The 22,105-nt window shown below is 38.2% G+C and overlaps 1 protein-coding gene across 8 annotated transcripts in view; it reads right to left on the bottom strand.

Moving 5' to 3' along the window:
* RABGAP1L (RAB GTPase activating protein 1 like) overlaps positions 1–22,105 on the bottom strand; it is a 705,589-nt gene that overhangs the window by 313,974 nt on the left and 369,510 nt on the right. The window lies entirely within an intron of this gene.

Raw genomic sequence — 22,105 nt, 5'->3', positions numbered from 1 at the left:
GCTTGCAAATGCCTCTGTCCCTGGAGAGAATTCCAGTGGGCTTTTGCCCCTCTGACAGACACTGTAAGATTAGCAAATGAATCTCCTCATATGGTCTAAGATCTTTTCACACTGTTGCTTTTACACTGGGACCCCAGGTGAGTGAATTTACATGTGAGCCCTTTAAAAGCAGAATATCCATTTTGTACAGCCCTGTGGTTCTTCTGGACATAAGCCCTGTGGTTTTCAAAGCCAGACATTTTGGGACTCCTCTCTCCAGTGCAGGTCTCAAGGATCGGGGTGCCTGATGTGGGCACAAACCCCTTTCTCCTCAGGGAAAGGTTCCATATTTGTGAGATCCTTTCCAATTATGGGTCACTGTACCTGGAGTGGGAGTTTTGGTGAGAATGCATCTCTGCTTCTCCCTACCCATCTCAATGTGGCCCTTTTATCCTTCATTTTGAATAAACAAAGTTTAGTTCTCGGGTTTTTTTTCAGAGGGAAGTGTTCCATATGTAGCTATAGTTTTGCTGTGTCTGTGAGAGCAGGTCAGTTCAGGATCTTCCTATGCCTCCATCCTGAAGCTCTCCTCTGCCAAGGTTTCTTATGAAATGGCTAAGCCCATTACCAAGAACAGTGTTTCTTAGCCATACTTCCATATGGGATATAATTAACTAGGACTTATCCTACCATCCTGGACTAACAGATAAACACCAGTAAAAAGTATAAACAGGGACATGGACTTAAACATTTTCTATAGGCCTTGGCTTCAAAGAACTTCACAGAAGATGTAAAAATCTCAGAGATAACTGCTTCTGGTACTGCCAAAAATTATGGAAGCAAGCTTAATTAACCCTGTATTGAGAGAGTATTGACCTAATTATGTTGACACTGCCTGAATTCTCTATTTAAGGAGGGAGAATGCTTACAGGCTAGATTACCAAAGTCCATTTTGGGGCTTTTGTTTTTTTCCAAGTCTCTCAATCTTCTTTAGGCACAATGAAGAACAGCATTAAAGAAGACCCTTCACAATGGAATGCCCTTTTCTGAACGTGTATGGTAGTGAAAAAATTTAGGCTTTAAAGCCACCTGCAAACTATATAATCTTGGACAAGTTACTTAATGGCTCTAACCTTTGTTTTCTTCATCCTCACTACTCCCTCAACAAAATAATGATGCTAATTCTAATTTTCAGAATTTTTTAAGATTAGATATTACATATGCCAATCGTAGTACCTGGCACATAACAGGCATTCAACTCATGGTGGATATCATTAAGCCTGAAATTCTTTTGCTTTTTTTCTATAGCATGAGGGCAGTAATTCTAGCACCTGGAAGCTGGGTAACTGCTGAAGGCTTCTGATGCTACCCGGCAAGCAGATCATACCCAAGACTTCTAAGACAGAGTCATGGTGAACAGACTGGGGGTTAGCAAATACATGGCCATCCTTGGAGCTTCTCCAGGAGCCATGGGAACTTTAAATCTCCATTTCTGAATCATGATAATGATCTAATACTCAGTGTGGTGGGTCAAAATCAGAATTAAAAGAAAAAAGGAAATAGTAAATACCACAGTGCATCTCATAGAATCATTTCTGAAAACTCTTGCTTCCGACAGACAAACATATTGGGGTGGCCAAAAAGTGCCTTCGGTTTTTAAGTAAAAATAAAAGACACATTTCTCATTTTCACTGAGAACCTTATGGAACAATGTATTCACCCTTCTGTTCCATTACCTTCTGCCATTTTTCAGGCAACTTCATAATTCCATCTTCCCAAAACTTTTTACTTTTTGAGCAAAGAACTGTTCCAGGTGCCTATTACAGTCTTCCTGGGAATTGAAATTTTTTCCATTAAGAGAATGCTATAAAGACTGAAATAAAGGGAAATCTGAAGGTGCAGTATCTGGTGAATACGGTGGATGAATCAGAACTTCCCAGCCAAGCTGTAACAGTTTTTGCCTGGTCATCAAAGAAACATGTGGTCTTGCGTTATATTGATGGAAGATTCTGAGTTTTCTGTTGACCAATTCCAGACGCTTTTCATTGAGTGCCGCTTTCAGTTGGTCTAACTGGGAGCAGTGCTTGTTGGAATTAATCGTTCGGTTTTCTGGAAGGAGGCTTTAATAGAGGACTCTCTTCCAATCCCACCATATACACAACATCACCTTCTTTGGATGAAGACCAGCCTTTGGTGTGGTTGGTGGTGGTTCATTTAGCTTGCCCCACAATCTCTTCCGTTCCACATTATTGTACAGTATCCACTTTTCACCCCCCGTCACAATGTTTTAAAAACAGAACGTTTTCATTAAGTTTAAGTACAGAATCACAGGCAGAAATATGGTCAAGAAGGATTTTTTCGCTTATATGTAGAACCCAAACATCAAAGTGATTAACATAACCAACTGGTGCAAAGGATTTTCAATGCTTGATTTGGATATTTTGAGTATGTTGGCTATCTCCCGTGTGGTATAACGTTGGTTTTTCTCAATTAATGTATCGATTTGATCACTATCAACTTCAACTGGTCTACCTGACCATGGAGCATCGTCCAGCAAGAAATCTCCAGCATGAAACTTCACAAACCACTTTTGACACGTTCAATCAGTCACAGCACCTTCCCCATACACTGCACAAATCTTTTTTTGCACTTCGGTTCCATTTTTACCTTTCTTGAAATAATAAAGCATAATATGCCAAAAATGTTTCTTTTCTTCTTCCATCTTTGATGTTAAAATGGCTACACAAAAATTTACCAATTTTGATGTCTTTTAAATGCACGCTGATATGACAGCTGTCACATACAATCTAACAAAATGGTTTTGAATGAAGTTAGAGACAACTAAGTGTTACTAGAGCCTTCTTATGGAAAAAACCAAACAAACATTTTGGCCAACCCAATAGATGTATATATGGGGAGGGTGAAGAATGTTTGACTACCACTGCCTTAGAACACACTAGGATTTCAAGGAACCCTGAAATTTTTTAATTCTAAGGAGACATAAATAAGCAGGAAAGAAGAACACCTAACTCCTTTGAAGAGGAATTTTTAGGGCAACCGTGAGAGCTGCCAAATATGGGCTCTAAAACATGGATACTGGGATAAGGATATAACAATCCTAGCTTCAATCCATATGGCTGTGTTAAGATCAACTACCCTCAAATGACTATAGAACAAAGCATAGCTGGTTAGCTAGATGATATAAACTCTTCATTGAGTAAGACATGTTCATTTTTTCTTAATGGCTATTTTTTTTTTTAAAGCGTTTGGGAAATAAACAAGTTAAGGCTCTAGTGAAATTAATTTTCCTGACTTTATAAATAGAATCTGATATAAATCTTTTTTGTGTATGGGATTAGAGATTTACATAATTTGAGAATACTAATGTGTATAATATAGATGCTATAGTTTGCAATGCTATTTTTGGTTATGAAAAGAAAAAACAACCTGGATTTATAAAGCACATGTGATTTTTTTAAAAATGAAGTACCATGGATTGGAAATGCTTAAAGAAAAACTTTCTAGCATTAAGACAGAAAAGAATTAAGGAAAGTAAGTTTATCTGTTATAAAGTGAACTCTATCTTATCTCCAAAGAAACCCTCCTTCAAACACCTTATGGATTCTACCCTCAACACTCCACTGAAACTGCTCATTAAGGTTGCACTGACCTCAAAATTGTCAAGCACAAAAGATAATTTTCAGTGTTCATACTGTGTGAAGTGGACAGCATTTGGGAAACCTAACTACTCCTTCCCTTTTTGTGTTGTGATGAGAACTTTTAAGATCTACTCTTAGCAATCTTTAAATATACAATTTACTATTATTAACTATAGTCACCATGCTGTACATTACATCTCCAGTACTTATTTATTTATTTATTTATTTATTTTTTTTTTTTTTATGCGTTACGCAGGCCTCTCACTGTTGTGGCCTCTCCCGTCGCGGAGGACAGGCTCCGGACGCGCAGGCTCAGCGGCCATGGCTCACGGGCCCAGCCGCTCCGCGGCATGTGGGATCCTCCCAGACCGGGGCACGAACCCGTGTCCCCTGCATCGGCAGGCGGACTCTCAACCACTGCGCCACCAGGGAAGCCCTACTTATTTATTTTATAAACCATTCCTTTTTTCTTGAACCTCTTCCCCTACAGGCTCCTGAATACCTCTTCACTGATTTTCCTCTCATCTCTTCACAGCTTCTCAGCCACTTTTGCCAGCAACTCTTCTTCTATAAAATTCATATATATTCTCAGCCCCTTTTTCTTCTTAACCAACACTGTCCTTTTGTGGTTTTGTACATACAAAGCCTCAACTTTAAGCCATTCACTAATGATTTTCAAATTATGTCCCCAGGCTTCAGACCTACATTTTAAATTGCCTACTGCGCATCTCCTCCTGGTTGCCCCGCAGGCACCTCAAACTCGGTGTGGTAAAAAACAAACTCAGCATCTTTTTCCAAAAGTATTCTTTCCCTCTCATATTCCTGCCCCCTTGGGGTGAAGGGCACCACTCTCCATTTAGTCCCCCAAAGCAAAAATCTGGGAGTCCTCACAGATGCGTCCTCCTTTATGACTGTTATTGTCAAAATCAATTACAAAGCCCTATCTGTTCTTTCTCATTATTGACCCTCAAATCCATGATCATTTTATTTTCATTTCTATTGCTCCTTATTTCAGTACCTGAGCTTCCTCTCCCTAGAATATTATAATTTGTTTTCTTGTGAAAATAGATTTATTGAGATAGAATTGACTTACCAAAAACTCACCATTTAAAACATGCAATTCAACAGTGTTTAGTATATGCACAGAGTTGTGCAACCATCACCACAGTCTAAGTTTAGAACATTTTCACACCCCCCAAATAAACCTCACACCATTTAGTCGTCACATTCCATTTGCCCCATCCCTCTTAGCCCTAGGCAACCTATACTTTATGTCTCTATAAGTTTGCCTATTCTGGATATTTCATATAAACAGAATCATACAATATATGGTTTTTTTGTGACTGATTTTTTTCACTTAGCATGTTTTCAACGTTCATCCCTGCTGAAGTGTGTCCCAATACTTCATTCCTTTTTACTCCTGAATAATATTCCATTGTATGGATATATCAAATTTTCTTTATCCATTCCTTCCTTTATAGACATCTGGGATATTTCTACTTTTTGGCTATTATGAGTAATCCTGCTATGAACATTTGTGTGCAAGTTTTTGTGTTAACATATTTTCAGTTCTCTTGAGAATATATCTAGAAGTGGAATTGCTAGGTCATATGGTAATTCTCTACCTAACTTTTTGAGGAACTACCAGACAGTTCTACAAAGCAGTTGCAGCATTTTTAAATGCCCACCAGCAGTGTATGACGGCTTCAATTTCTCCACACTTAACTTTTTGATTATAGCTACCCTAGTGGGTATGAAGTGGTATCTCAGTGTCTTTGATTTGCATTTCTCTCATAGCTAATGATCTGGGGCATCTTTTCATATGCTAGTTGGCCATTTGTATATCTTCCTTGGAGAAATATCTATTGAAATCCTTTACCCATTTTTCAACTGGGTTGTCATTTTATGATTAGGTTGAAAGAGTTCTTTTCATATTCTGGTTACTAGATCCTTATCAGATATATGATTTGCAAAGGTTTTCTTCCATTCTGGGTTGTCTTTTCACTTCCTTGGTAGTGTCCCTTGATGTACAAAAGTTGTAAAACTTGGTGAAGTCAAATTTATCTTTCTTTCTTCTGCTGCTTGTGCTATTAGTTTTATACCTACTAAAAAACCATTGTCAAATCCAATGTCATGAAGATTTACCCCTATGTTTTCTCCTAAGAGTTTTATAGTTTTAGCTTTTACTTTTAGGTCTTTGATCTATCTTCAGTTAATTTTTATATATGATGGGAGGCAGGGTCCTATTATTTTAACCTCACTACCAAACTTTGGTCTTGCTGCCAAAATGATTTTCCTTAAAAGAAAACAAACAATTTTTTCTATTCTATCATCACATAATTAAAATCTCTAAATGGCCATGTCATATCTTTTTTTTTTTTAAAACATCTTTATTGGAGTATAATTGCTTTACAATGGTGTGTTAGTTTCTGCTTTATAACAAAGTGAAACAGCTACACATATACATCTGTTCCCATATCTCTTCCCTCTTGCATCTCCCTCCCTTGCACCCTCCCTATCCCACCCCTCTAGGTGGTCACAAACCACCGAGTTGATCTCCCTGTGCTACGCGGCTGCTTCCCACTAGCTATCTATTTTACGTTTGGTAGTGTATATATGTCCATGCCACTCTCTCACATTGTCACAACTTACCCATCCCGCTCCCCATATCCTCAAGGCCATGCTCTAGTAGGTCTCTGTCTTTATTCCCGTCTTACCCCCTAGCTTCTTCATGACCTTTTTTTTTTTTTCTTTAGATTCCATATATATGGGTTAGCATATGGAATTTGTTTTTCTCTTTCTCACCTACTTCACTCTGTAGGACAGACTCTAGGTCCATACACCTCACTACAAATAACTCAATATCATTTCTTTTTATGGCTGAGTAATATTCCATTGTATATATGTGCCACATTTTCTTTATCCATTCATCTGTTGATGGGCACTTAGGTTGCTTCCATGTCCTGGCTATTGTAAATAGAGCTGCAACGAACATTTTGGTACATAACTCTTTTTGAATTCTGGTTTTCTCTGGGTATATGTTCGGTAGTTAGATAGCTGTGTCGTATGGTAGCTCTATCTGTAGTTTTTTGAGGAAACTCCATACTGTTCTCCATATTAGCTGTATCAATTTACATTCCCACCAACAGTGCAAGAGTGTTCCATTTTTCCCACACCCTCTCCAGCATTTATTGTTTGTAGATTTTTTAATGATGGCCATTCTGACCAGTGTGAGATGATATCTCATTGTAGTTTTGATTTGCATTTCTCTAATGATTAATGATGTTGAGCATTCTTTCATGTGTTTGTTGGCAATCTGTATATCTTCTTGGGAGAAATGTCTGTTTAAGTCTTCTGCCCATTTTTGGATTGGGTTGTTTGTTTTTTTGTTATTGAGCTGCATGAGCTGCTTGTAAATTTTGGAGATTAATCCTTTGTCAGTTGCTTCATTTGCAAATATTTTCTCCCATTCTGAGGGCTGTCTTTTCGTCTTGTGTATGGCTTCCTTTGCTGCGCAAAAGCTTTGAAGTTTAATTAGGTCCCATTTGTTTATTTTTGTTTTTATTTCCATTTCTCTAGGAGGTGGGTCAAAAAGAATCTTGCTGTGATTTATGTCATAGAGTGTTCTGCCTATGTTTTCCTCTAAGAGTTTGATAATGTCTGGCCTTACATTTAGGTCTTTAATCCATTTTCAGTTTATTTTTGTGTATGGTGTTAGGGAGTGTTCCAATTTCATACTTTTACATGTACCTGTCCAGTTTTCCCAGCACCACTTATTGAAGAGGCTGTCTTTTCTCCACTGTATATTCCTGCCTCCTTTATCAAGATAAGGTGACCATATGTGCATGGGTTTATCTCTGGGCTTTCTATGCTGTTCCATTGATCTATATTTCTGTTTTTGTGTCACTACCATACTGTCTTGATTACTGTAGCTTTGTAGTATAGTCTGAAGTCAGGGAGCCTGATTCCTCCAGCTCCACTTTTCCTTCTCAAGATTGCTTTGGCTATTCGGGGTCTTTTGTGTTTCCATACAAATTGTGAAATTTTTTGTTGTAATTCTGTGAAAAATGCCAGTGATAGTTTGATAGGGATTGCATGGAATCTGTAGATTGCTTTGGGTAGTAGAGTCAATCCAAGAACTGTAATCTCTTCAAATATTTTTTCAGTCCTTTTCTTTTTCTTTTCTTCTTCTGGGACCTCTATAATTCAAATGTTGGTGCAGTATCAGAGGTCTCTGATACTTTCCTCAATCATTTTCATTGTTTTTTCTTTATTCTGCTCTGCAGTAGCTTCTTCCACTATTTTATCTTCTAGGTCACTTATCCGTTCTTCTGCCTCAGTTATTCTGTTATTGATCCCTTCTAGAGAATTTTTAATTTCATTTATTGTGTTGTTCGTCATCGTTTGTTTGCTCTTTAGTTCTTCTAGGTCCTTATTAAACATTTCTTGTATTTCCAAGATTTTGGATCATCTTTACTATCATTATTCTGAGTTCTTTTTCAGGTAGACTGCCTATTTCCTCTTCATTTGTTACGTCTGGTGGGTTTTTGCCTTACTCCTTCATCTGCTGTGTGTTTCTCTGTCTTCTCATTTTGCTTAACTTACTGTGTTTGGGGTCTCCTTTTCGCAGGCTGCAGGTTCATAGTTTCCATTGTTTTTGGTGTCTGTCCCCAGTGGCTAAGGTTGGTTCAGTGGGTTGTGTAGGCTTCCTGTTGGAGGGGAGTAGTGCCTGTGTTCTGGTGGATGAGGCTGGATCTTGTCTTTCTGGTGGGCAGGTCCACGTCTGGTGGTGTGTTTTGGGGTGTCTGTGGCCTTATTATGATTTTAGGCAGCCGCTGTGTTAATGGTTGGGGTTGTGTTCCTGTCTTGCTAATTGTTTGGCATAGGGTGTCCTGCACTGTAGCTTGCTTGTCATTGAGTGGAGCTGGGTCTTGGTGTTGAGATGGAGGTCTCTGCGAGATTTTTGCCATTTGATATTACATGGAGCTGGGAGGTTTCTTGTGGACCAGTGTCCTGAACTTGGCTCTCCCACCTCAGTGGCACAGCCCTGACGCCTGGCTGGAGCACCAAGAGCCTGTCCTCCACACGGCTCACAATAAGAGGGAGAAAAAAAATAAAGAAAGAAAGAAGAAGATAAATAAAATAAAAGTAAAATAAAATAAAGTTATTAAAATAATAAATAATTATTAAGAAAAAAATTTTTAATAAAAAAAGATAACAACGGACGGACAGAACCCTAGGACAAATGGTAAAAGCAAAGCTATACAGACAAAATCACACATAGAAGCATACACATACACACTCACAAAAAGAGAAAAAAGGGGGGAAATATATACATATCTTTGTTCCCAAAATCCACCTCCTCAATTTGGGATGATTTGTTGTCTATTCAGGTATTCCACAGATGCAGCGTACATCAAGTTGATAGTGGAGCTTTAATCCGCTGTTCCTGAGGCTGAGGGGAGGACCTTCCCTTTCTCTTCTTTGTTCGCACAGCTCCCGGGGGTTCAGCTTTGGATTTGGCCCCGCCTCTGCGTCTAGGTCGCCGGAGGGCGTCTGTTCTTCGCTCAGACAGGACGGGTTAAAGGAGCCGCTGATTTGGGGGCTCTGGCACACTCAGGCCATGTGGAGGGAGGGGTACAGATGCAGGGAGAGCCTGCGGCGGCAGAGGCCGCCATGATGTTGCACCAGCCTGAGGCGCGCCATGCGTTCTCCTGGGGAAGTTGTCCCTGGATGACGGGACCCTGGCGGTGGTGGGCTGCACAGGCTCCTGGGAGGGGAGGTGGGGATAGTGACCTGTGCTCTCACACAGGCTTCTTGGTGGTGGCAGCAGCAGCCTTAGCGTCTCATGCCTGTCTCTGGGGTCCGCGCTTTTGGCCCCGGCTCGCGCCAGTCTCTGGAGCTCCTTTAAGCAGCGCTCTTAATCACCTCTCCTTGCGCACCAGGAAACAAAGAGGGAAGAAAAAGTCTCTTGCCTCTTCGGCAGCTCCAGACTTTTACCTGGACTCCCTCCCGGCTAGCCGTGGCACACTAGCCCCCTTCAGGCTGTGTTCACGCTGCCAACCCCAGTCCTCTACCTGTGATCCGACCGAAGCCCGAGCCTCAGCTCCCAGACCCGGCCCGCCGCGGCGGGTGAGCAGACAAGCCTCTCGGGCTGGTGAGTGCTGGTCTGCACCGATCCTCTGTGCGGGAATCTCTCCGCTTCGCCCTCCGCACCCCTGTTGCTGCGTTCTCCTCCGTGGCTCTGTAGCTTCCCCCCCGCCACCCACAGTCTCCGCCCGTGAAGGGGCTTCCTAGTGTGTGGAAACATTTCCTCCTTCACAGCTCCCTCCCACTGGTGCAGGTACCATCCCTATTCTTTTGTCTCTTTTTTTTCTTTTGCCCTACCCAGGTACGTGGGGAGTTTCTTGCCTTTTGGGAGGTCTAAGGTCTTCTGCCAGCGTTCAGTGGGTGTTCTATAGGAGCAGTTCCACGTGTAGATGTATTTCTGATGTATCTGTGGGGAGGAAGGTGATCTCCGCGTGTTACTCTTCTGCCATCTTCTCAAATCTCTCCTTGTCATATCTTTTGCAGTGATACTTAACTTTGTGGGAATAGAGAATCTGTTGAAAACTATCCCCAGGAAGTGTGGATGTGGATGTACATGTGCATGTGTACACTAACAGATACACACACACACACACACACACTTTTGCGTGTAATTTCAAAAGATTCCCCAAAGCACTAACACCCGTCAAAGACCACCAGCCCAAAGAATAAAACCTCAACTCTTTTGCACTCCTTTGGCACCATGCCCCCATGAGCTGCCCTGACCTATCATTCTAGCCTCCTTGCCTTACCAGTCTGCAACCTGGCTCCCCACAGGTTAGCATTAAAAGCTCTCTGACTCTATCTAATATGTCATACTACATTATATACTCACATTTCTTTGCACACGCATGTTATTCTTTCCACCCAAAACACATTCCCCGCTCACGAGATTGTTTTAAACGTTAAGTATGATAACTATGCAAATGTGCCTGGTATATAGAAGGCATAATGTTTGCTAAATTTAAAAAAAAGAAAGACTTAGCAAATGTTGGGAAATGAAGATTGCATGTTTTATTTCCAGAAATCTGAGTGACCTAAACAACTGTGTTATATCTGTATTTCTTCATTCACTAGTTAATATTGGAAAACCTAATATGTATATATATGGAAATCATATAGCACAAGACAATTTCTAGGTAATAATAAGTCTAATGGAAGGTAAACTGATCACAAAACTATCTCATTTGTATAAGTTCCTCTTATACGTTTTTAAGGAAGATTACATTGGTTGAAGTATTCATTTGAAAAAAGTTGTAACATAACACTGAAGAATTTATCTCAGAAAGTATGATGTTCTGTCTCTAGAAAAAGAGATTCAATTAAAAGGTTACAAATTGTCACCTATATATGTTCATTCCAATACATCAATGATGTTTTCCAAACATCACTTTAAAATGCATCAATTTACTTAAATTTTGTTAAAATTAAAATTACCACTCTGTGTATATATCTGAGGAAAACAAAATCACTATCTTGAAGAGATATCTGCAACCCCATGTTCACTGCAGCATGATTTACAATAGCCAAGACATGGAAACAACTAAGTGACCATCAATGAAGGACAGACAAAGAAAATGTGATACATGTGTGTATGTGTACACACACACACACACACACACACACACACACACACACACACAAAATGGAATATTATTCAGCCATAAAAAAGAAGGAAACCCTGCCATTTGAAACAACATGGATGGACTTTGAAGGTACTATGCTAAAGTGAAATAAGTCAGACAGAGAAAGACAAATACTGTATGATTTCACACATATACAGAATCTTAAAAAAAAAACTAATAGAAACAGATAATATATCTATGGTTGCCAAAGTTGGTGGGATGGGGTAATGCGTAAAGGTGAGCAAAAGTACATACTTCCAGTATTAAGATTAATAAGTTCTGGGGATGCAATATACAGCCTGATCACTACAGTTAAGAATACTGTATAATGTACTTGAAAGTTGCTAAGAGAACAGATCTTGGAAAAGTTCTTATCACAAGAAAAAAAAATTGTAACTACATGTGGTACATGTATATCACCATGAGGTGATGGATGTTAACTAAACTTATCGTGGTAATAATTTCACAATATATGCATGTATCAAATCATTATGCTGTACACCTTAAGCTAATGTGATATGTCAATTGCATCTCAGTAAAACTGGAGTTGGGGGAACCTAACACCACAGAAAGCCTGTATCTTGGCAGGGGAAGTGTCCTCTTCAAATTGCAGATCAAGTGTCCACAGTTATATCAGCTGAGAATCAACCCTTAAGAATCAAGACAATAGAACAACTAGTTCTAAAAAGCTGGACATATTTGAGAGGTAAAATCCAGGAAGATTGATGTAAAATAATTAAAAAATAACTGGGTGAATTTCAAGGAGGAATAGTTATCAAAGTGTAGTATGCAAGTATTGCTGTTATCCTGAGGGAACTGCACATGAAATTTGTGGAACTAAGACTAAGGGAAGGCATAAGAATAAAGAAATACTAGTAGGGAGCTGAGAAGGGCTTTTCTTAAAATTTATAACTTTCTATATTTATAGCCTTAAGGCTTACTTGAAATCCCTAATGAAAAATGGTATAAAACACCGGTACTAACATTTTAACCCTTACTAAGGAAATCTAACAAATAAATTAACAGACTGTATGCTACATTTCACTGAGTCTACTGTTTAGATTTATCTTATTTTTTTATTAAAAAGAGATTTTGATTGAGTGCATCAATTAAATACATAATGCTTGATGAATCTCAGAGGCTCATCACTGGATATGTTAGAATATGTATTAATCAAGCAGAAGGGTGGAAAAAAAAATAATAGTAATTACATACAAGGGCATAGATAAAGTCCAACTCTTCACCAAGGTTCAAACAGAATCACAAACAAAGAGACTTTGCTAAATAAAATGCAAACTCTATTTCATAAACTTCATATTGTTAAAGCACTCTTTTAGGCAATGATGAGTACAATAAACTCATAGATTATTCACTGCAAAAAAAAATTAACTTCCTTATGCAAATTGCCTCAATTTGTGATGTTTTGTGTGGAAAAAAATAAAGTGGTACTTCAAAAGTCATATTGTAATTATTATCATAAAGACAAAATAGCTTCTGTTTCTTATACTTATTACTGACTTTTAAAAACAAATTTCCTACTATTACAGTTTAATTTTTTAAGTATAATGGACAAAAGAAAATATCCAAAAAGGCAAATATGAGCTTTATTTTTTCATTTTTCTTTTTATGATTATATTTATTTCAATATACAAAAGAATGGTGTTCCCATTATTTAAGCTGTTTCCAACTAGATAATATTTTCTTCAGCATTTAACCAAGTGTTGGCAATTGAAAAAAGAGAAGGTCAATGTGATTGGTTAATTAAGATTTCAAATAACCTGCTGCTCCATAGAGGGGAGGCTAATTCCTCATTTATAAAGTCCATTTATAACTCTAGCTCTGAGAAATGGTCCTAATAAAACTCACAGTTAAGTAGGCCTTCAAATGCATACCAGCCATTAACATTTGGGCTGCCTGCTGCTAGCAAAATATTAATATTTGATGCCACAGCATTTTCATTTTATTACTATTTAGCATAAATCTGTTTCAGGGTCTTATGAAACAGCTTTATTTATGTGTTAAACAGGTTAAACTCAGGTTGTAACGATTGGTTTGTAAATGACTTGAAAATAGTTTATAGCCACTAGGAATCTGTATATTTTCTGATTAGATTAATAGCTGTATTTCCTCCAATAAATGCACTATTAGGGACAAAAACAACTTATTGCAGGGTCCTTTGAAAAAGAAAAAAGAAGAGGAAAAAAGATCCAGGAAGACAGTAAGGGAGAAGAGAGCCAACTGAAGGAGATAAAACCACTTTACCTTGTTATAGTGTTTGTAGTTTATTGAGAAGTTCCTATATATTACTACTTTATCTAATGCTCACAGCAATCTGGTGAGATGCTCAGATAATTACTATGCTACATTAAAGATGAGAAAACAAAAGCTCCAGAAGGGTTAAATTTCAAATCAGTTACATGGCTAGAAAATGGCAGGGCAAGATGAGAATCCAGGCCTTGTGATAAAAAGAATTTATGCAGGTGTTCATCTAATATTTGAGCTATATCTTAAATATTCAAAAGCATATAAGTGTAATGGGTGTGTATGTGTGTGTGTGTGTGTGTGTGTGTGTGTGAGACAGAGAGAGGGAGAGAGGGAGGAGGGAGAGGAGAAGAGGGGAGGGGAGGGGAGGGGAGAGAGAAGATCCCAGGTTAGAAGGACTTTGATGGATAAAGTCAGGAATGCATGGAACTGTTTAGTGGCCCATTTCCTTCCTTTGACGGTAACCTCTTTGAGGGCAGGGAATGTGTCTTTTTTCACCACTTAAATGCCAAGACCTACCAGAGAGCACCACAAATACTGGCTACACAAATGACAAGAGAAAGAAAACAGAAACTAAAAGAGAATGGTGATAAAGACATAAAAGGAGGAGAAACTGTCAAGAAAGAGTACTTAATATCAAATTCACATATGTATTATACCTAAGTAAGAACCTCCCTTGCCTTTGGATAAAACAAGGAGACTGAGGCTGACTCTAAAGGATGGGGGCGGAGTACAGTAGTGGAGTGATGGAGGTTATACAGTCAACGTTCTACAACTTAAATCTTTATCTCTTTGCTAGTGTGTTACTAGAGTGTTAACATGGTATGTTAACTATGTTTCTGGGCCTAACAAAGATCAAAGGTCTAGAGAAAGAGAGAGAGAGGGAAAGAAACAAGCCATGTACCAATTATTATATCAAGATAAAACGTTATCATACCCGAAAAAAAACTCTAAAAAGAGGTAGAAATGACTTAAAAGAATCCATTCTATCCTTCTTTCCACATAATGAAAAAAGTATGACTGGTTTCTTAGGTACAAACAATGAAGTCTGACCCTTTGGCTATTTTCATTTGTTTGCACTATTTAAATATTAGGAAAAATAAAACACAACCAAAAATTAAATGGCACAGCAACCAATCAGTTGTTTTGTAATGATACCTAAGAAGAATATTTCAAGTTAACAAAAAATGCCACATAAATACCTATAATAATAATAACTACATAATGTTCTTTTCTAAGTAATAAAATTACCATACCATTTTAATAAGTGATTGTTCTACATGTGGGAAAACAAAACTGACACAATTTAAATATGAGCTATATTCTCTAAGAAATGAAACTGATGATACGTCCTTTCTGTTTAAAGCTTCAATCTTCACATCAATAGGAAAAACTAATTTCTTTTCTCTTTGCTCCATCAAAGAACGAAAAGATTAGTCCTGAGATCTAAGAAGGTTGTTACTTCCACTAAGAACAAGATCAATATGAACCTTCCACCACGGATCAATTAAAAAACATGTAAAAGAGATTTTAAACTTTCTCCTCAAAATGGTAGTGTGGAAAACTAGAAAGGATGATGTTTTCTAACAAACAATTACCATCTTGCTTTTTCAAACATCAGTATCTATTCTGTACTACATACCAGGAAATGCATGGTTATTTACTTAAAGTCAGTTAACGAGGGCAATGCCATGAGAAAAAGATTTAAATCTGTACAATTCTTAATTACAGAGAAAGCAAATTTATTACTTTCAAATTCTACCTAGTAACAGAAAGGTCCTAGAGGACCTGCTGTAATGACCAGATAAGGCTGCCTATAATTAGCATGCTACTCCTCTGTGTGTTAATCAGGAAGCCAAACTACTGAAGGCTGCTCAGAAACATTTTGTTCTTTTAACCATTTAAAACATTCCCTTTCTAATCTTGCTCACATTATTAGTTTGCATAGGCAATGAAGAAAGAATTCTGGTAGCAAAAGTAAATTTCATTTCAGGCACTATTTAACAATCCTTTAAGAGTTTAAATTAATGAGGTCTTTACTAAGTTTGTTTTTATCTTTTTCTAAACATTTCTCTGTTGAGCATTTATTACTCTCAGTTGCTTTTATTGTTGTTTTTTGGTTTGCATTCAATAGTTTGTTATGGTAAAAGAAGCAGAACAAATCTGAGATCTGTAGTGTCCACTTCTTATCATTTCTACTCTTATTTCAAAAGCAGGAAGAAAAAAAATCTTTGTGAGACAAAAGTCTACCATATCATATTGAGATAATAGATCAACTCCCTTAAGAATAAGATTTTTAAAAGAAAAGATGCCAGTACTTAGCATAAAAATTGGTATTTAGTTATTATTATTATTATTTTATCCTAAGAGCAAGAACATTATATGATCAAAACCAGAAAACTATAAGCTACTTTTAATGGTAGTATCTTCTGAATTCGGATTTAATTTCAATTGGCCCTTGACATTGGAAAATGACCTTAAAAACTTTGCATATACTAAAATCAATGATTTTTTGGCCAGGCTGCACGGATGCAGGATCCTACTTCCCGGATCAGGGATCGAACCCACACCCCCTGCAGTGGAAGCACAGAGTCTCAACCACTGGACCACCAGGGAAGCCCCTAAAGTCAGTGATTTTTTTGAAATAATGGCAAAGTGAAATGGGCACTGGCTTGGGATTCAAGAGTTTCTGCCTTTTCTGCCATTACTAGTTATATGGCTTTAAGAAAGTCAATTAATCCCTGGATTTCAGTTCACTTAACCACAAAATGAAGAAATTGGCTTAACTAATCACCAAGGTCTCTCCCAGCTCCTATATACTCTGATTCTGAATAAGGATTACTAAAAGTGGAAAACTACCATTTGTTTTTCAACTCAAAAGTGTGAGATCTTCAACTTATTTTTCTGCCTTAAACTTTGCTGCCAAAGCAGTACAGCAAGTTTCAACCAAGTGCGGCCATTCTCTGGAGTCTCTAATGTTGAGATATAAGGCCTTTAAAAACTATATGTTATGACTTTAAGGTATTTAAAACACAATGGGGACTTCCCTGGTGGTCCAGTGGCTAAGACTGCACGCTCCCAATGCAGGGGGCCCAGGTTCAATCCCTGGTCAGGGAACTAGATCCCACATGCCATAGCTAGGAGTTTGCCAACTAAGGATTCTGCATGCTGCAACTAAAAAAAGATACCACATGACGCAACTAAGACCTGGCGCAGCTAAATAAATTAAAAAATAAAACCAACAACCCCGCAATGGTTAGAGGCTTTAAAGAAAAATGTGTAACAATATCTAACAATAAGGTTTATAAGGAACTTTCACATGTTACCTCATTTAGTCTTCTCAGTAAGTTGGAGAGCTATTATATTACCCATTCTACAAAGGTCAAGTTCCAAGACGGCACTAAGATTGGGAGATTTCTTACTTCATAGTCCATGCTTTGTCCATTACACTACATTACTTTAAATGCACATATAAATCCCCTAGATCTCACTTTGATTTAGTGGGGAATGTTTTCTAAAATGCTTAATTGTAAGCTCTCACAGTCTCATTAGAGCAAAATATTGTCCAGAGTACATCAAAATTTCTTCATTTTTATTTGCAAGCTGTTCCTGAAAAAAGATTCAGGATAACTTAAAAAATTAAATAATTGAGACTAATCCTGTAAATAAAGACAAGTATTTCTGTTTGCAGCTAAAATGGAGCCATGTTGAAGCAATGTAAATATGGTTGATAATTCCTTTGGTTCCCAACACTTTTTTTTTTTTGGCGATACACGGTCCTCTCACTGCTGTGGCCTCTCCTGTTGCGGAGCACAGGCTCCGGACACGCAGGCCCAGTGGCCATGGCTCACGGGCCCAGCCGCTCCGCGGCATGTGGGATCTTCCCGGACTGGGGCATGAACCCGCGTCCCCTGCATCGGCAGGCGGACTCTCAACCACTGCGCCACCAGGGAAGCCCCATAATTCTTAATTAATCTGGGATATTTCAAAATTTTATTGCCCTTCTGAGACTCCATATAATTTGAATTTAGACTGTATGAGAAGCTCCTGTCTGAAGACCTCTGATATATATATGACTTAGAAAGACTATATGATCTTGGGATCCTCTAGAAGAAAGCATTATATTGCCACTGATTATTAAATACAACTCTTTATCCTAGTCACTGAGTTACAAAGCTCTGTGTTCATTCAATCTGTTCAGAGCAGAGAAAAAATGAAACCCAGTTTAGCTGAAAACCAGCCCAAACTTATCCAACCCCTATCACTGTGATACCTCTATAAGCAATGATGATGACTGAATTATTTGTTTTAAAAAGTATTTCAGGTTGAGGATTTCTATGAACATGTAACATTGGTAATCTTCTATTAGTTCTAGCTAATACTTCAGGACTGCGCATCAGCAACTGATCAACGGATATAATTCCAACATCTTTTAGTTATTGTTCAAAATAAGAATCATAGAATAATAGTTCTGCAGCATTTAAAAGCATATTCACTTTCTATCAATGGTTTTCCAGAATTTATTTTTGGCATAATAATAACTACAATAGGTTCTTAGCTTAAAGATAGGTGTCACTTTTCCAAAAGCCATTTATAAATCACTGCTCTTGATACTCTTCAACTTCTTTCCTTTTGTGGGAGGGTGACTTTCTCCAGATTAGAAACATATATGCAACGGAAAAACAAATATAAGAAATCTTCTCTAGGAGGAGGTAGAAGTAGCAAAGATTTCAAGTTTCTCTACTTGGCTGAGAGAAAACACTGCTAGATTCTTGAATCCATTTCTGGACATATGCCTAACCTCGATAAATTTGGCTTTCTGCACTGCAATATCAGAGTTAGTTTTTAACAATTCCTTATAAAAACCAGCAGACATCTGAGGGTTGCCAAGGTAAAGAGTGCAATGAGGCAGTATACAGAGTGGTTACAACAATCTCCCGAGTCAGTGTTCAGGTGCAACTCCTAGTTCTTTCCTTATGATCTTTGTTAGTGAGGATTCTGTTGGCTGAAAACAATAAGAGGAAACCCCAGACAGAAGCTAATTTTTTTCTTTTGTGTAAATGCCCAAAGATTGGCAGTTCAGGGCTGGTGCAGAGGCTCTGCTCCCCAAACCCCACAAGGACCCAGTTCTTTCCAGCTTTCTGCTCTACCTTCAGGTGCAGCCCTGGCCGGCACAGTCTAAGACGTGCATCAACTGTCACATGCCTTGAGACAGGAGAAAGGAGGAGTAGAGAAAGGAAGAAGGCAGCAGAGGACGCAAGCCAACTCTCTCTCAAGAAAGTTCACCAAAATTACCCACAATAGTTTTTTTTTCTTGGCTGCAACTAGTCACACTTACCTGCAAGGGAGATTAGGAAATGCGGGCTACGTGCCCAGCTGGAGCTGTTATTACTGTGAGAATAGGATGAAAACAGATATTGGGGTACTAGCTATCCCTACCACACTACCTGTGTGATCTTAAACACTTTATGCCACTGACATCTCATCTGTAAAATGGAAAAAATATTAGAATCTCCCATCATAAAGCTACTGTGAACATGAAATAATAATAATCAACGTAGAGGGGTTAGCATAGTGTCTGGCACGTAATACCCAACAAAGTAAACAATTATTTATCCTTCACACATTTTCTTTTGCTTACTGATTTTATCCATTTGTCCCAACCCCCAAATTATCAGCACAATGTAAACAGATTGATACTCTCAAATCACTTCTTTCAGCAAGGCCCCTCCTCTTTCTAATGCCCTTGCCAACACACACACACACACACACGCACACAGACACACACACACACACACACACACACTCATTCTCTCTTTCTGAAAGAAGACTTTAGTGCACCTCACTACCTAAATTCACGTTCAAACTCCTTCTAAATCTATGCCATAACCTCTAAAACTCCCCTTTCTTTACCTCCCCAATACCTTTGCAACAATATCCCCCACTATGATCCAATGTAGATAATACTAATGATAACAATTACAAAAAAATGATGATGACCAAAAGTACTAAATTTTAGAGGCTATTACTTTTTTCCTTTTTTTTTTTTTTGCGGTACGCGGGCCTCTCACTGTTGTGGCCTCTCCTGTTGAGGAGCACAGGCTCCGGACGTGCAGGCTCAGCGGCCATGGCTCACAGGCACAGCTGCTCCACAGCATGTGGGATCTTCCCGGACCAGGGCACCAACCTGTGTCCCCTGCATCAGCAGGCGGACTCTCAACCACTGCGCCACCAGGGAAGCCCGAGGCTATCACTTTTTGAAAGTTCTTTCTTTGCCAGGTAATGTGCTGAGTATTTTACATGAATTCTCTTTCTTTTTTAAAAAATTTAAGTATAGCTGATTTACAATGTTGTGTTAATTTCTGCTGTACAGCAAAGTGATTCAGGTATGTGTGTGTTATGTATGTGTATAACATACATACACACACATTCTTTTTTCATATTCTTATCCATTATGGTTTATCATAGGATATTGAATATAGATCCCTGTGCTATACAGTAGGACCTTGTTGCTTATCCATTCTAAATGTAATACTTTGCATCTGCTAACCCCAAACTCCCACTCCATCCCTCTCCCACCGCCCCCCTTGGCAACCACAAGTCTGTTCTCTATGTCTGTCTGAACTCTTTCTTTTAATCCTCATAATAATCCTGTGAGGTTATTACCATTATTATCCCCATATTTTAGATTACAACTAAAGCTTAGAAAGGTTATATCCAAAGTCACACAGTAAGTATATGGCAGGGCTGTGATTTGAACAGAGGTCTGTTGGTCTTCAGAGCTCTTCATTTAACCACTGTGTGACACCCGTCTTGCACAAACATACCACCTGCATTCTCTGTATATACCTGAGTCCCCTTAGAATTCTTTTTCTAACCACATCCTGCAGTGTCATTAAGGTCTAGCTCATTCCTGATCTCTTCCATGAGGCCCTCATCAACTATAATGTAATAATAATTATAGTAATTATACTATAGTAATAAAAACAAATAGCAAAATTGCACTTATATTATACTGTTATAACACTAGGCAGTTCTAAGCACTATATACTAACTCATTTAATCCTCACAACACTGTGAGTTAGACCATAATTATCTCCATTTTACAATGAGGAAATGAGGCCTAGAGAGGCTAAGCAACTTGCCCAAGCTCACATAGCTAGTAAATGTTGGAGCCAGGATTCTAACCCAGGTCTCCTAGATGCAGATCTTGTGCTTTTCACCACTAAACCATACTGCCACTCATTTATCTTCCATAATTTATTTCCTCTCCTGTAACCCTTTCTTAGATATTAAATTACATATAGCCTTATATTATAAACTAATGTAACCATTTCACATATTAAAATATCAGGCACAACATATATGAATGAACAAAATATGGTATACTCATACCGTGTAATATTATTCAGCCATAAAAAGGAATGAATTTTGATATATGCTACAACATGGATGGACATTGAAAACATTATGCTTACTGAAATAAGCTAGACACAGAAGGACAAATACTGTTAAGATTCACTTACAAAAGGTACTCAAAATAGGCAAATTCATAGAGAAAGAAAGTACAAGAGAGGTTACCAGAAGATGGGGGCAAGGGGAAAAGGAGAATTATTATTTCACAAGTATGGAGTTTTCGTTGGGAATGATGAAAAGGTTTTGGGTACAGATAGTGGTAAGGGTTACACAACACTGTGAATGGATTTAATGACAGGGAATTGTATACTTATGAGTGGTTAAAGTGATAAATGTTATATTTTACCACAATAAAAAATATCATGCACGTTATAGTCACACTTCACAGACTCTTGAAGGCCAGTGAAAGCCTTCTGGGACCAGGAGATACTAGGAAATTTACTACATCATTGGTTTATAGTTCTTTAAAATTTGTGGCAGACAGAAAATGAAATCTAACATTTCTATGAAACACCTAAGCAGTAAATCCAAAACCATGTCTTGCTTTCCCAACATGATCAACAATATCTTCAGAAAAAAGTTTTGAGCAGGCACACACACACATACTCACAAACAAGATGCCCAATAAAATTTTGTTTAATTAAACTGAATATTCAAAGCCTCTCAAAGACACAAATACATAAATAATCTTTGCAATTATTTCACCAGCATTCAAGGAAAATCCTAAAATCTCCACTTTGTAAATGGAGAATATAAGGCATAAAGAAGAGAAGTGATACTCTTTGGATAACTGTAAATCTGACATGATAGCTACCGTTCTCTGCCTCCCATTTGTAAGTTACTGGATCATACAATCTTGAAAAATGTCACAAAACACCAACTGTGATACTCATACTCATACAAGAAATTAAATCAGAGTAGGGTGAATACGGATTACCACCTGCAGCCCTCCTCCTCCACCTTTCCCCCCTACGTCATTCAACATACTCTCCAAATTAAAAGGGGAGTATTTTCAGATCCTCACTCAGGTGAAGAAACAGATTATTACCCACCAGCAATGAACATGATCAAAAAAGA

Source organism: Phocoena sinus, chromosome 1 (assembly GCF_008692025.1).
Source record: "Phocoena sinus isolate mPhoSin1 chromosome 1, mPhoSin1.pri, whole genome shotgun sequence".
In the NCBI taxonomy this organism is placed as follows: Eukaryota; Metazoa; Chordata; class Mammalia; order Artiodactyla; family Phocoenidae; genus Phocoena; species Phocoena sinus.
The sequence above is the reverse complement of the archived record's forward strand: the minus strand, read 5'-3'. Positions and strand labels throughout refer to the sequence as shown.